The 12,272-nt window shown below is 54.0% G+C and overlaps 1 protein-coding gene across 11 annotated transcripts in view; it reads right to left on the bottom strand.

Moving 5' to 3' along the window:
• Nucleotides 1–12,272, bottom strand: part of ANKRD33B (ankyrin repeat domain 33B) — an 81,576-nt gene that overhangs the window by 21,363 nt on the left and 47,941 nt on the right. The window contains exon 1 of one of the 11 annotated variants that reach the window (XM_089312612.1): nucleotides 11,105–11,225. The exons of the other annotated variants lie outside the window; for them this stretch is intronic. The gene's annotated coding sequence lies outside the window, so the exon portion shown is untranslated. Of the gene's footprint in view, nucleotides 1–11,104; nucleotides 11,226–12,272 lie in introns of those variants that run through there. 11 annotated transcript variants of the gene reach the window in all.

Genomic DNA, 12,272 nt, shown 5'->3' with positions numbered 1-12,272 from the left:
CCGGCCCCCCTCCCCGCACACACCAGGCCCCCCACCTGGAAGGCTCATCTCCCTTCTCTCCCAGCCAACCCTTCAATGCAAGCGTTTCCCTGGCCCTCACACCTGGATTAGACCCCTGGCCTGCCTCTGCTGTCCCCTCGCAGCTCCCACCAGTGTGGGATAAATAGGCAGGCATTTAGTTAGGTCTGCCAGCTCAGAGTCACAAGCTGCTGCCACCCCCCCCCACTTGTCAATCAAACACATTCACAGGGCAGATCAAAGGAGGCGGGAGTTGAGGGGCGGGAGGCAGGAGAGCACGTGTGCATGCGCTCTCTCTCTCTCTTCTCTCTCCTCTCTCTTTCCGCCTGGAAGTGGCATTCCTGTTTCCTGTCCGCCACGGAGCACGCTGGGAGGTACCACGCCCGTCTGCTCAGCACTCACTCTCCCCACCTCCTGGTTCTGAGACACATAGGTACCAGTTCTGGGTTCCTTTCTTCTCGAGTTTATGAACAAATCTTTGGCCCACTCGGGTGTGGGGACGGCCCACCCTCGCACGTGAACAGATGCTTCTTCCCCCCAACACTGCATAAACTCTGTTCCCATGTGCATACAATGCTGGTCTCCACATACTTCTCTCTCTGTGGGAAACAAGAGCCTGGATGAAAAATTAACAGATTCATGGCCCACATCATCACCACCCAGTGCACAAGCCCAGAGCTCCGGGGTGCCCAATAAATATTCATGAAGTGAAAAGTCTGAAAGATGCCTACTCCTCCCTTGGGAAAGGTTCATTTATGAAAAGTGGCCACAGCCCAGCCCACCCAAGACAAAATGGACAGGACCATTATTAACGACAGACTCCTTAAACATGAGCCGGGGCATCAGTCATGGGCTAAGAGCCTTGCCCAGATGAAAGGCACAGGAGCAAATGAAGTGTGTATTCAGGGACAGGAAACGGGCAACAAACATAAGCAAATGTTAACAGAATTCTGCCAACAAAGGCGACTGGTTCTCAAAATGTAGTTCCCCAAAAAGGCCAGCAGAGGGCGCTGTCGACTTGGGAAACGCCGGTGCCGCACGGGAGAGATGTTTAGAAGCCAGGAGAAGCAGGTGAGCTGCAGGCTGGCTGAGTCCCTCTTCCTGGCTGTGGCCCGCTGCAGGTGTCTGACTGCAGGGCAGGACGCTGTGGGCACCAGCAGCCAGGGGCTGGTGTTGCATCTCAGAATGTCAATATCAATGAGATTAAGTTCTAATTTCTTATTTGGAGCAGAACACTAAAATGAAAACCACAATGAGGTCCTCTACAATCAAAAGCCTGGGGTAATAATAAAATAAGCTGCATAAAATGAAGGAGCGTTTACTCCTGGATTCTGGCCATGACACTTTTTTTGGTAATGTGGCAAAGCCACGTTTTCCACTGTAAGCAGCACAGTGAGGAGGGGAGAGCCAGAGGGCTGCTGGTGAAACCGGGCACCCAGAACGGCCACGGCTCCAAACCAGCAGTCGAGGACGGACTCCAGGAAAGCCTCCCGCATCGGGGATCAGTTTAACTTTACAGACAAATGCAAGGGGCCGGCATCACGCTACAGCAGGTTCAGCCACCACTTGTGATGCTGGCCTCCCTTATCAGAGCACAGGTTCAAGTCCCGGCTGCTCCACTTCCAATCCAGCAAGCTCTCTGTCATGGCCTTGGAAACCAGCAAAAGATGGCCCAAGCCCTTGGGCCCCTGTCACCCACACTGAGAAAGCAAACGCAGCTTCAGATTTCTCAGCCCACCAGCTTGCTGGCCCCTCTCGGCAGCCGATGCCAGGGAAAGGATGGACTCCTTACAAGGACTGAAGTGAGGCCAGCCCAGCCCAGTCCTGGCCATTGTGGCCATTCGGGGAGTGAACCAGTAGATGTAAGAGATCTCCCTCCCTCCCTCCCTCCCTCCCTTCCTGCCTTCCAAATAAGTCAAATAAATAAATCTTTTTCAAAAATAAAAGAAACACAAGCTCTGGATTCACTCTCCTCCACCTGGCAGGCACACCTGCAACAAACACTTTCACAGCTCGGCGCTCTCAAGCTTCGCACAAACCCACCTCGCCCAAAGTAAGGACGGCAAATGAAAACAGCTCAAGGAAAACAGGAAGGAGCGTGGGGTCTGCACGGGACAGGGTGCGTCCCGGAAGTTCAGGTGTGGAGCCAGGACAGCAAACATCCCTGTGGCTGCCCTCTCCCGCTTCCCGGATGAAGATGGCATCTGGGCGCTCTCACGGTCACCGCTCAGACACTCCCTGTAGGAGCTGGAGTCTTCCGTACTCTGGCTGCCTGCTTGCCTGCTGTGCTCCCCTGGAATTTATGACCTCCTGCCCCCCACCAGCTCCCCTGGGATGTATGGCCCGATGCTTCCCGCCAGTGCCTCCCCGTGCCATCCCCTTTGTGTGGCCTTCCCGCCACATAACGTATATAGTCTTTATGTTTAAATGAAACAATGAACATGTTAGGTCCCAATACCTTGCCATATAGAGAAGAAGAAGGTAACCTACCTAGGAGACGACCTGCACCCTTGTAAGTGTGAGGCTATAAAAACCTCATGCAAACGAGAGGCCTTTTGCCTGTGCACTGCTAAAGGGCTGTGTGCGGGTAGGGGGGTCCCAGCCAGCTGGTAACAAATAAACCTCCGCTTTTGCATCCGCACCTGTGCCTTGTATTGATTGGGAATTTCGGACACAACACCCCTCCTCACAGGACTCCCGCCCACATGCACTATCATTGACCCGAGTCCAAAAAACCTGGGGCCAGAGCAGAAGAAAAACCACCATCCACGATATTCCCCTTGCTGTGACTGCTCCAGACATGGGCCGGTTCCTAGGAAAGGCATTCGGGTCTGCAGCGTTCCCAAGCCAGGAGCCCCAGGCGATATGCAGATGATGCCCTCTGGGCTATGTACAGGTGGGCTGCGCATCTCAAAGCAGCGCTTGACGACCAATCATCCAATCATCACTAATGGATCCCAGGAAGAGAGGAAGAAGGCGGAGCCTCACCCAGACAGACACAGCTCGGGTTCCCACCCTTCCGGACGCCATCACTGTCATGTCTCCACCATGGGCCACACTGGCACGAGAGTGGCATCCGGTACAGAACAAGCGATCACCAAGCTCCCCGGAGCTGCCAGAGAACACGCACGAGCACCACGGATAAATCCCATCTTCCGAGGACCACACGTCCAGTCTGCAACAGGTGCCGCTGGAAGCCAACCCGGTCTCACCGTGAGGCTGGGGCTGGACCCGTCCATCCCCCTTCGACTTGAGGGGAAGCAACCACAGCTTTGGATTTCTCGACCCCCACCAGCCTGGGGACCCCTCTCGGCAGCCGACACCGGGGGGAAGGAGGAACTGGCCACAGGGCTGAAGCGAGGCTGTCTGCACCAGCAGCACGAGCACCAAGGCGGGGGCCGTTTCTGGTCATCGGCAACTGACCCACATGGAGACCCACGGAGCAGACGCCAGGAGACAGGTCGGCCTCGTACGGTACGCCTGGTAACCACGGCTCCACCACCACGGTCCATCCTTCCCCAAGCACAGGTGTGGCCGCTGAGGAAGCACCCACCGAGGCCTGGGTTGCAAGAATACCCACGGCCTCCCTCCCTGATGTCTGTGGAACTGCCAGTCCGGCTTCCTCTGCAGAAGGAGCTGGCTCAGGACGCCTCACGGGGTCAAAGCAGAGGGCATCGCTGGGGCAGCCCTCACCGCCCTGGCACAAAGCTTCGGAGATCTACGCTGGGCCCACTTCCTTCTCCTTCCGGGAACTTCTTGCTTCCCATTCAATGCTTCCAGTAATACAGCCTAAACCCTACCCCCTCGTGGTGGCCACGTGATGCACCCAGCCAAGCAACTCTGTTACAAAGGAGCGGCACCCTAGCACCCTCGCAGTCTCCAGCTAGCTTTGTTCATCCCACGTGGGTCCCTGGGGCCAGGCCAGGGATACTGAAATCCACCCCTTTTGGCTGGTTACTACAGGAAGCCACTGTGCAGACAGGGAGGGCGCCCCCTGCTGGTGTTCAATGTACACAGTTGCTCTCCTTGTAGACTGCGTCATGGTCTTCCACTGCGCGCAAAGGCTGCTGGCGTGTCCTGGGAGGGGCAGGGAAGCTGCAACTGGCCGTGTCTTAAGATTCTCCTCTGAAAGAGGACCCTGGCTCCATTCAAGCTCAGGAGCCACCCGGCACAGGCAGCCTGGGCCCATGGCCATCTGCAGGGGCTGGCTGCCACCCTGCCCCAGGCGGCGCACACTGGGGGAAAATGCTCACTGGCTCCCAGTGCTTGTACTTGGAAATTTCAAAAGAAACTCAAGGAGGGAGCTGGCATTGTGGCACAGTAGGTTAAACCACTACTTGCAAACAGGCATCCCACATGGGAGCACTGGTTTGAGTCCTGGTTGTTGCAACTTCCGATCCAGCTCCCTGCTAATGCGCCTGGGAAAGCAACAGATGGCCCAAGTCCTTGGGCTCCTGCACCCAAATCAGAGACTCCAATGGACTTTCTGGCTCCTGGCTTTGGTCCAGCCCAGCCCTAGGCATTGCGGCCATTTGGGGAACGAACCAGCGGATGGAAGAGCTGTTTCTGCCTCTCCGTCATTCTGCCTTTCAAATAAATAAATCTTAATAAACACATCAGAGGTTACTGGTGCCCAAAGCAAGCTCGGCCACTCAGGAAGCCCCCGGCGCACTCTCGCCTCACCGGATGCCTGCCATGCTGTTCCGCAGGAAAGAGGCAGAGACAGCACCCACACACACAGAACGTGTGTGGGACTTAGCAGTCACTGCCCGGCGTATTTTATTCCCTCGTATTTTATTATGGTTAGGGGAGGTGTGGAGGGCATTGGAATTACTGGCTAAATGGGATTTAAGGATTACACAAGGATTTATTTGCACACATCTCCCCACTGTGAAGGCCTAATACACATTTGGCTGCATTTTTATGACGCATTAAAACAGCCAAGGAGGTTAGACTGTTTAGAGCATACGCAAAGGCCAGAGCAAGGCATCGCATCCTCATTTACACTCACACACGCTACATGGCACAGAAAGCCAGAACCCCGACTCCCAGACCACCAACCTCGCTGCCACATCAAAGAACAAACACGCGCCGCTGCCCAAGCTCTGAGTCGGCTGGGGCTGAACGTAGACTGCAACCACTGAACCATGCCAACCACGGGCAAACCACTGCCCCCTCCAGAGGCCTGTCTGGCCACAGGCTTGTGATACCACGAAACTGCTGAAGGCTTCTAGAAGTGCTTTCTTGTCTTATAAAAGGGGACATGGCCAGGGATCCACTCCTCCTCCCTGGAGCCCTCCAGTGTAGCAACATGAGGCCATGCTGCCTGCAGCTGCCAGAGGCTCCCGGGGACCATGAGAGCCCCAAGCAGAGCAGAGAAGCTGGGCCAGGTCCTACATCTCCCAGCCACTCCCCACCTGTCTCCTGCAGGTGTGCTGTGTGGCCAAGACTGGTGCAGACAGAAGCATCAGAGCAGATACAAACGAGAGGCAGAAAAACACCACTGAGGACAGGAGCTACAACTCTGAGTTGGCTGCACTGGGATGCCAGCTCCCAGCCGGGGGGAGCAAGAACATTCGGGGGCCCTCAGCAAAAAGCTGATTTCTGGGCTCTTCACAGATGCTCCTTGGTAGCTACGTAAATGTGCAACGTGCATGGCCGTGGACAGGACAAGTCCGCCCTAACCAATCTACCTGAGCGTTTCTTCTCCACGCCACTTCTGCCTGGGAGGCTGCCCTCTACCCGCTGTACCTACCCAGCTTCCTGTCCCCGGAATTTCCTGGTTTGGCTAAGCAGGTAATGGGAAGAGAGAAAAGAGAAGGATACTCAGCCCTCCCGACCGCCCACCCAGGCAGGGTCACTCTGCAGGGGCCCTCCCCTTAGTCCTTTAAACCCTGGGTCCCCTAGACTCTGCCCCCCGCCACCCCCCCCCCCATTGCCAGTCCCTTCACTGATGCCTCCATGCAGCCCAAGTGCACCTGCTGTTCCACCTGCCTCCTCCCAGGACCCAGCCCAGACGCTGTCTCAAAAAAGCACCCCCGGCACGAATGACTTAACTGGCTACATACAAGGCTGTAGTGAAGTCAACAACTGCTGTGGTTAAGTAAACTGTGGTTCATCCACTCAATACACGACCTTCTTTTAGACAAGTATTTACTCAGCAGCTCCTTCATGTCCAAGAGCCCACTGCAGTGAGCGAGGGCGCAGCTAATCCCGCCTCCCACAGGGGAGGTGCAGGGCGGGGTCCACGCTCAGGAAGGCGGGGCTGGGAGCTCCTGGAACTCTCCAGAAGGATCCCAACATGTGCCTTCTGCCTATCTTCCTAAAGATACTTCCAGGGGCTGGCGCTGTGGCGCAGCAGGTTAACACCCTGGCCTGAAGCACCAGCATCCTATATGGGTGCCGGTTCAAGATCTGGCTGCTCCACTTCCAATCTGGCTCTTTGCTATGGCCTGGGAAAGCAACAGAGGATGGCCCAAGTTCTTGGGCCCCTGCACCGGCATGGGAGACCTGGAAGAAGCTCCTGGCTCCTGGCTTCAGATAGGTGCAGCTCCAGCTGTTGCAGCCAATTGGGGAATGAACCAGTGGATGGAAGACCTCTCTCTTTCTCTCTCTCTCTGTAACTCTTTCAAATAAATAAATAAATCTTTTTTTAAAAAGATACTTCTAATGTGATTTTTTAAAAGAAAAATTATTTTACTTATTTGAAAGAGTTACAGAGAAAGGTAGAGCCAGAGAGAGAGAGGTCTTCCATCCAATGGTTCACTCCCCAAATGACTGTAACGGCCTGAGCTGCACCGACCTGAAGCCAGGAGCCAGGAGCTTCTTCTAGGTCTCCCACGCAGGTGCAGGGACCCAAGAACTTGGGCCATCTTCTACTGCTTTCCCAGGCCATGGCAGAGAGCTGGATCAGAAGTAGAGCAGCCAGGACTTGAACCAGCGCCCACATGGAATGCCGGCACCGCAGGCTGGGGCTTTAACCTGCTGCACCATAGCACCGGCCCCATAACAATGATTTTTTTTTTAAAGGAAAAGAAGAAAATCTGTATAGGCCTCAACTCAGCACCAATGGCCACCTCTGGAGAGGGCTGGAGAGGGCTGGGGCAGGGCAGCTGGGAGATCCTCACCCTGAACTTAACCGCTAGTGTCTTGTTCCGGCATGCCATGGGCAGATCATAGCTTCCTGTCATCCCACAAGACATCAGCAGGCCCTCGTGAGCGACACCTCCTCCTGCTGCATCCTTAAATATACCCCAGCTATCCGGACCCTGTGGGGAGAGGCAGCTGCAGACCCGGGCCCACCAGCTCCCTTGAGCTAGACCACAAGCGGGGGTCTCGTGCCCCTCCCGCCCCCCTCAGCAGCCACGTGTACCCCAGCTGGTAGCACTGAGACGCAAGGCCTCTGGGAGGGGATAAGGACACAGATGGGATTGGCGACCTCATACATGGCCCTGGGAGCTCCCTGCCGCCACGGGGGATCACGAGAGCACCCATCTATGGGGGAGTGGGCTCGGACCACCCGTGGACTCTGCCAGCACCTGGTCCTGGATAGAGCAACCTCCGGAACAGTGAGGAAGAAATGTCTGCTGTTCCTAAGCCACCCAGTGGCTGGCGTTTGTTACAGCAGCCTGTCACCTGTCACCCAAGGAACAGGGGAGCCAGTGGTGCCTCTAGGAGCCAGGGACAGACACGCGGCTGCGGGCAGCACGGGCAGGCCCAGGTGGGGCGGGGGTCTATGCCTCCATAAGCAGACCTACAAGTGCTGGCTGGAGGAGCGCAGTGGTCTTCAGGGACGCACGGAGACCCCACCCCACCCTCACATCCCATGCCACCTTCTCCCGGAGGTGACAACTAGCAAAGCATGGGCCCAGCCTTGGCTATCACGGCTGCCCCAGCAGTCAGCTTGGCAGTGAGATGGCAGCACAGGGAAGGAGCAGCCGTGGGGCCTGCACCGGCCCTGAGCTCTTTCCCCCGACCCCAGACCACAGATCCTGGGCCTGAGAACAGCTGGGGCCCTTCCCTCTTCCCTTTGTCAGTCCCTGCAGTCTCCAAGAGGGCCTGTGTCATTCTGGACCTCAAATAACCCACTCAGGGCCAGCACAGTCCCTGTGTGGAGATGAGCAACCCTACCACGACGCCAAGCAAACCCAGATCTGTGTGAAGACAGCAAGGTTGAGAGGAAGGAGCCAGGGTGCAGGGTCAGGGCAGTGCCTTCAACTGAAACAGACTGACCACAAGAAACCATGGAAGGAAGAGGCAACCGACAGAATGGGAGAAATTATTTGCAAGCTACGCAACTGATAAAGGATTAATAACCAGAATCCACAAAGAGATCAAGAAACTCTACCACAACACAACAAACAACCTAGTTAAGACACAGGCAAGGCCGGTGCCGCGGCTCACTAGGCTAATCCTCTGCCTTGCAGCGCCGGCACACCGGGTTCTAGTCCCAGTCGGGGTGCCGGATTCTGTCCCGGTTGCCCCCCTTCCAGGCCAGCTCTCTGCTGTGGCCAGGGAGTGCAGTGGAGGATGGCCCAGGTGCTTGGGCCCTGCATCCCATGGGAGACCAGGAAAAGCACCTGGCTCCTGCCTTTGGATCAGCGCGGTGCGCCGGCCACAGCACGCCAGCCACGGCGGCCATTGGAGGGTGAACCAACGGCAAAAGGAAGACCTTTCTCTCTGTCTCTCTCTCTCACTGTCCACTCTGCCTGTCAAAAAAAAAAAAAAAGTAAAAAAAAAGACACAGGCAAAGGACTTAAAATATTGTTTAAAAGAGGAAATCCAAATGGCCAACAAATACTTGAAAAAATGCTCAGGATCAGTACCCGTCAGGGAAATGCAAATCAAAACCACAATGAGGTTTCACCTCACCCCATTAGAATGGCTTTCATACAGAAATCAATAAACAACAAATGCTGGTGAGGATGTGGGGGAAAATGTACCCTATTCCACTGTTAGTGGGAATGTAAATAAACTGATAAAGCCGCTATGAAAAACAGTTTGGAGATACCTTAGAAATCTGAATATCGACCCACCATATGACCCAGCCATCCCACTCCTGGGAATTTACACAAGGAAATGAAAACAGCATATGAAAGAGATATCTGTACTCCATGTTTATTGCAGCTCAATTCATATTCAATATGAAATAAACTTAAATGTCCATCAACTGAAGACTGGATAAAGAAATTATGGGGGGAGGGGAAGCGGCACTGTGGCGTAGTGGGTAAAGCCTCTGTCGTAGTGTCGGCATCCCATATGGGCGCAGTTTGAGTTCTGGATGCTCCACTTCCAATCCAACTCTCTGCTGTGGCCTGGGAAAGCAGTAGAAGATGGTCTAAGTCCTTGGGCCCCTGCACCTGCGTGGGAGACCTGGAAGAAGCTCCTGGCTCCAGATCAGCGCAGCTCCGGCTGTTGTGGCCAACGAGGAAGTGAACCAGTGAATGGAAGATTGATCGATCGATCGATCTATCTCTCTCTCTCTCTCTCTCTGCCTCTCCTTCTCTGTGTAACTCTGACTTCCAAATAAATAAATAATTTAAAAAAAAAAGAAATTATGGGATATGTACACCATGGAATACTACACAGAATGAAATCCTGTCATTTCCAACAAAATAGATGAAACTGGAAGACATAATACTTAGTGAAATAAGCCAGTCCCAAAAGGTCAAATACCATATGTTCTCCCTGACCTGTGATAACTAATAGAGCACCTAAAAAGCAGTCTACAGAAGTGAAATTAACACTTTAAGATGTAATGACTTGCTTTGACTTGTTTCAACTGTTGAACTCTTCACTTAGTATAGAGTTAATCTTATGTGTATAAAGTTAATTGAAAATAGATCTTAGTGAAAGATAAGAATGGGAATGGGGTGGGGGAAGGATGGGGGGGGAACCACTATGCTCCTAAAGTTGCACTTATGAAAGGCATGAAGTTTGTATTCCTTAAATAAAAGGTTTCTTGGGGGGGGGGAAAGAAAAAGAAAAAGAAACCAAGGAAAAGCATGGTGAACCTGGTGCTCACAGGCCACAAAGCTGGCCCCATGCACACGCACCAAGAGGCAGGACCGGCTCACAGCTGGAAGACAGGAGGGCGACTGAACGCAATCTGATACTCGCTTTTATCCCAGGTTCAACCAGCAACAGCAAAAACCACAAAGGATATTTTGGGGGTGAGTAGGAGAGGGATTTGAATATAGGCTTCAGAGAGAGTGAACAGTTTTATCGCGCTGGTGTGCACTTTCTCAGGTATGATAACAGCAAGTGCTACGTAAGAGAACATTCACTATGAAGAGACACCTGCTGACGCATTCAAGGGCCGGCAGCTCAACTCAACTCTCAAAGGCAGCAGAGAGAAAGCAAACAGGCCGACTCGTCCAACTTTTCTGAATTTCTCAAAATACAGCTTTGGGGGAAATGCGCTTGCCAACTTGAAATCTCTCATGAAAGCATTCAGCGGCGACATAAAAACAGTGAATGAGTTACTATGAGGCATCTCCCAGAGCTTGGAGCAAAAGGTTGGGGGCGGGGGGGGGGGGGGGGGCAGGACACAGACCCAAGCAGGTAACAGAAAAATACCTCCTCCAAAGGCAAAACAGACCTAATACTGCTCTAAGCTAACAGAGAAGGAACTGAGATAGTGAGAGGGTTGGATTTGTTTTTTCCTTTTCTTAAAATCAAAGGTAGGGAGAGCGAGGTTTGTACAAGGAACAACAAAGATGCAAAAAAAAAGCAGGCTGGACTCAGCTCATTCCTTTGCAAGGGTGATATGGGAGACACAGAGGGCAAAGGATGAACTGTGGGCAGGCAAAACCAGGGCCCAAAGTTATTACACTCAGAGAAGCTGTGACTCATGTCTGAACACACCAAACAAAAGCAAGTTCAAGGCTGGGTGTTCAGCCTTGTGTTTAAGATGCCCACGTGCCAGGGCTGGCGCTGTGGTACAGTGGGTTAGAGCCCTGGCCTGCAGTGCCGGCATCCCATATGGACAGTGGTTCAAGTCCCGGCTGCCCCACTTCTGATCTAGCTCCCTGATAATGGCCTGGGAAAGCAGTAGAAGATGGCCCAAGACCTTGGGCCCCTGTACCTGCATGGGAGACCCAGAAGAAGCTCCTGGCTTAGGATCAGCACAGCTCCGCCCGTTGCAGCCAATTGGGGAGTGAACCAGCAGATGGTAGACCTCTCTCTATCTCTACCTCTCTCTGTAACTCTTTCAAATAAATAAATCCTAAAGAAAAAAAAGAAAAAAGAAAAAAAAAAGATGTGCATGTGCCATATCAGAGTGCCCAGGTTCAAGTCTCGGTTCCAGCTCCTGGTTTTGACCCTAGCCACGGCCCATTGCAGGCATCTAGGGAGTGAATCTGCAGACGGAAGGGAGGTCTCCTTCTCCTCCTGCCTCTCAAATGAGCAAATCAAATGTTTAAAAAAAAAAAAAAAAACCATGTTCAAATAGACAAGAACTCAGAAAGTGCCCCATGCGAAATTAAACCACATCTAACATCCCTCGCACTCAAAGAGCTCTCACACATAAGTAAGGAAACAAAGTTCTCCCGAGTGCACATGCTCACACCACGGCTCCTGGTCCGGTGCACAGCTGGGAACTCGCATGAGCTGCAGCAGGGACTGGGTTTGGGTGCTGCATTTTCTGCCACGGAGACCTCCCGACTTAGCTGCCACATAGCAATCCGAAGGCGCGAGCTCAGCACGGAATCCACGCTTCTCCCACTCCCTGAGTTCCTACTCCATCCCCTTTGAAGTCAGGGCCACGCCCTGTCCAGGAGCCCAGACCCCCACGACTCCCTCCCACACCCCCATCACAGCAGCCAACACTTCTTGCTCCCAGAACCCTCCCCGGGGGGGTCCCTCTCATCCCTCGTAGGAACACACCTCCTATAGACCCCCTGACCCCCGCCATCCCTGAAAGCGGGGCTTCTCCAGGCCTGAAAGCGTTTCCCTGGCTTCAGCTCGAGGCCCTGTCTGTCCCAGATCTCATCCTGAGTGGCTGAGCTCCACAGTGTCCCCGTCCTGTGGCACTCGGTGGGGGACCCCTCGCTGTCGGGGCTCCGTGCCTATTTCTCTGTCCCTTGAGCTGGAGAATCACCCCAGGACAGAGCTGCCCCTCACACCCGCAAGCCAGGCCCTGATGCGGGGCTCAGCCCCCTGGAGGAGCCCCAAGCCACTGCCTCTCAAGTCCTCCACTCCCGCCACCCAGGAAGCGGCAAGCTTCCCTGGCTTCCAGTGAAGACTCCAGGCTC

This window comes from Oryctolagus cuniculus, chromosome 14, assembly GCF_051225735.1.
Source record: "Oryctolagus cuniculus isolate XC-2025 breed Fujian yellow rabbit chromosome 14, ASM5122573v1, whole genome shotgun sequence".
Classification (NCBI taxonomy): Eukaryota; Metazoa; Chordata; class Mammalia; order Lagomorpha; family Leporidae; genus Oryctolagus; species Oryctolagus cuniculus.
The sequence above is the reverse complement of the archived record's forward strand: the minus strand, read 5'-3'. Positions and strand labels throughout refer to the sequence as shown.